Below are 4,060 nucleotides of genomic sequence, written 5' to 3'. Positions count from 1 at the left end.
TGTACTAGAAGTGGGAATGGTGTTGGAAAAATGCTAGGAGGAGGACCAACTAAGGGGGTCAGAGCAGAGATGGAATTTGAAGACTGGTAGAAGACTGGCTCAGGCAGTAAATGGCTTTTTTCTCTACTCTTTTTGCAGGAATTTTGTCTTTATCCTGAACATGATGGGAAGCCAGGGAAGGCTTTTGTGTTTTAGAAGCGTCTCTCTGGATGCAGTGTGTAGAAGGATCTAGAGAGTGGGCCCTGAAGGTAGTGAAAACAGTTGGGAGGGCAGAGCAAGGCAGTGGGCGAGAAATGAGGGCTGAAGCTAGGATTGTTGCAGAGTGGATGCTGACGAGGGAGAACTCAGAAGAAGGTCTACGTGGGTAGCCTTTTTACCACGGTACTTGCAGCTGCTCTCTCATTTTAAACTGGGGATGTATAAATATAGCCGTGGCAGGGACTTGGAAAGTTTTAGCTCTGTATACATTCTAAATTAGGCTTGTACATTTTGGAGTTCAATATCATATTAATGTTGTAAAAGATCGAATAAATACTATTATATATCTGTCTACGCAGTAGCACCAGCTCCATCCACATAATGAGTTAGACAGTAACAAATCTCAGATTCCAAAGGGCAGAGGGTTCTTCCTGCTGTGCTGGCGTGGACAGTGGCCGCCTTTCACCACCTGTTCCCCTGGATGCTTTTGTTCTTCTATGCTGGCAGACCTAGGATCCAGGCAGGCTTCACAATGCGCCAGAGTTGCTGATAGTTTTGGCGAATAACCTACTGGAATTAATCCAGCTCAGAATATGAGTTCAGGAAACTGGAAGTAGAATTGTTCTTTACACAAACCTCATTTCCCCTCCCCATTTCCTCCTCCACAGACTCAGGTTGTGGTTGGGGGGAATCAAGAGACAGAAAAGTAAAGGGATGGGTGGATTAGGATTCTGAAGCAGTTTGTCTTGGCTCGGAAGTAATAGAATTGAAATAAAGCTGTTGAAAAGAAAATTGGAGTGCTTTCACCACACCTCTTCTCTCTGTGCCTCCATCCCTAAGGATAGCTCGTGTGGCAGGAAGAGCATTTTATCTTTCTTCTCTTGTGGGTTTCAGGGATCTTTCACTGGAAAAAAGGGATAATAGGGCCACAGGGAGTGCTTACTGGCTCTACCATCTCAATACATCCCTCTAAACTCACTTGCAGACAATCTTAGCTGTAGTACTTAGTGCTCAAGAGCAGGGCCTTGGAATGCAAACAACCTGGGTTTAAATCCTGACTCTGACTATTCCTCTTGGCAGCTGCGTAACTTGGGGAAAGTTGCTTCATCCCTCCAAACCTGGCTTTTCTCATTCATAACATAGGAATATTAATAGCTATCTCATAGAAGCAAATGGATTAAATAAGCCAAAGTATGTAGAGTACCTGGCTCAGAGTAGGCAAAGGGTGGTAACTTTTTTTTTTCTTCTTTTTTTTGAGACAGAGTCTCACTACATCGCTCAGGCTGGAGTGCAGTGGCACAGTCTCGGCTCACTGTAACCTCCGCCTCCCAGGTTCAAGTGATTCTCGTGCCTCAGCCTCCTGAGTAGCTGGGATTACAGGCACGTGCTATCGTGCCTGGCTAATTTTTGTATTTTTAGTAGAGATGAGGTTTCACCATGTTGGCCAGGCTGGTCTCCAACCCCTGACCTCAAGTGATCTGCCACGTGGGCCTCCCAAAGTGCTGGGATTACAGGCATGAGCCACTGTGCCCAGCCAAAGGGTGGTAACTTTTAATATTTGGGCTGTAAATTAGAGAAGGAATGGCCAAATTAGGAGTCCAAGCTGGGCCTCCACTTTTGTGCTTGTCAGCTATGTAGGCTGGGGGGCAGTGGGAGCCTCAAGATCACATCCTCAGGCATGGTCCAGGGCCCCATCCTCTGGCCTTGAAGAGTGATGACTAACTGTGGAATGTTGCCTGGATTCTCTACAGTGAGGATTGTTATGTGTCTAGTTTTGAACTGGACTATCAGGTATTTGAGCTTTCTATCCAGGAAGTCAACTGAGAAAACACTGGCATAAACATGTGGGGAGTGGGTTTCTCTTATTTGTTAAGCTTTATTTTTAGTGTTATTGTATGACTTGTAGATGAAGATTCTCACTGACTTTTGGGCCTGCAGAAGCAGGTGCTACCATTGTTGGCCTTGGACATGAACATGGTATTGTTCCAAATTCATTTCTGCATTACTTATACATTTGCAACTTCAAAGCAGGGCTGACCATTTCCCTTTTATAAGGGTACCTCTTTTCTTGGGCTTTTCAGGATGCCATGTCTCCTTTCTTCTTCCTTCCTTTAGAGGCAGTGCTGCATAGTATGCTGACTACAGGTAAGGATTCTGGAGCCAGACTGCTTGGGTTTGAATCCAGGTCCACTACTGTGGCTGTGCTACCTTAGGCCAATTTTTCATCCTTGTGTGGTTCAGATTCCTCATGTGGGACATGAAGACCAATAATAGGATTGTTGTGAGAATTAAATGAGTCAATATGTATTGCACATGGAACAGATCTGGTTAATAGTGCTATATGTGTTTGTGCCATGGACTAGTTCTAGAGGCTTTACAAACATAGTATCAACCAACCCTCACAACAGTTTTATAAGGAAGCACTATTTGTATCCCTATTTCACAGCCTGAGAAAACAGAAGCTTAGAGAGGTTAGCTAGTGTGAGGTCACAGAGCTAGTAGGTAGTAGAGTTGGGAATTAAACCCAGGTTTGTCTGTCTACCTGTAAAGTCTATGTTCTTGACCACTATTTACCCAGTCTTCCATAGTAGGTGTTTTAAATTTTTCGAAAGTTTTTTTTCTTTTATTTTAATGGAGTCTCGCCCACTCTGTTGTCCAGGCTGGAGTGCAATGGCATGATCTCAGCTCACTGCTTGAACCTCCTGGGTTCAAGCGATTCTCCTGCCTCAGCCTCCCGAGTAGCTGGGACTACAGGTGCCTGCCACCACGCCCGGCTAATTTTTTTTGTATTTTTAGTAGAGATGGGGGTTTCACCATGTTGCCTTTGGCTGCTCTTCAACTCCTGGCCTCAAGCGATCCACTCCCCTCAGCCTCACAAGGTGTTGGGATTACAGGCATGAGCCACCACACCCGGCCGAAAGGTTTTTTTAAAACACATTCTTCTCCAGCATGTTTGGCAATTTTGTTGATTCTATCTGGCTACCCTAGAGGAAGAGTATCTATCTCCTTTCTCCTGACTACAAGTATGTGAAAACTCAAGATGAAAGTAGGGGACTAGGATCAGTAAATTCCCGGAAAGCACTGGTGACAGTCACAGGAATAAACTAGGTCAATTTCTGTCTCATTGTCCATTGACCTATTGCCTTAGACTTGGTTAGATCTCAGTGTGATTCCAGCTGGCCTCTCAGCTTCTCCTCTTTTCATCCTCACATCTATCCTCCAATGGGATTCATGTAGCTAAACTTGCAGCTTTTCAAAAACTTTTGCTCTAAATACCTCTAATAATGGATAAGTGCCTCTGGGAACTCTGGGTAAGGTAGAGTTTAAAGCAGTCTGTGATAAGCATAAGATTTCTTTGAAGGCTCAGGTTTTCTTAAGATTTCATGCAAATTTTACAATGTATTTCCTTTTTTTAAATTTTAAGTCAATGTTTTATCTAGGAATGATTTTAGATTTACATTAAAATTGAGGGATAGTAAAGTGAATAACATATTCTCTTCACCTAGTTTCCCCTAATGTTAACATCTAATGTAACCACAGTACATTTGTCAAAACTAAAAGATTAACATTCATATATTGCTAAGAACTCCAAACTTATTTGGATTTCACCAGTTTTTTTTTTTTTTTTCACTAATATAGATTTTTTTGTTGTTGTTCCAGAATCCCATCCAGGGTATGACATTGAACTTAGTCATCACGTCTCTATAGTGTCTTCTGGTATGTAATATTTCTCAGTCTTTCTTTATTTTCATAACCTTGATTAACTGTTTTGAAGATTACTGGTCAGCATTTTGTAGAATGGCTGTCAGTTTGACTTTGATGTTTTTCTTATGATTATGTTAGGGGTATGGGGTTTGAAGAA

Source organism: Hylobates moloch, unplaced genomic scaffold, assembly GCF_009828535.3.
Source record: "Hylobates moloch isolate HMO894 unplaced genomic scaffold, HMol_V3 SCAFFOLD_2, whole genome shotgun sequence".
Lineage (NCBI taxonomy): Eukaryota > Metazoa > Chordata > Mammalia > Primates > Hylobatidae > Hylobates > Hylobates moloch.
The sequence above is the reverse complement of the archived record's forward strand: the minus strand, read 5'-3'. Positions refer to the sequence as shown.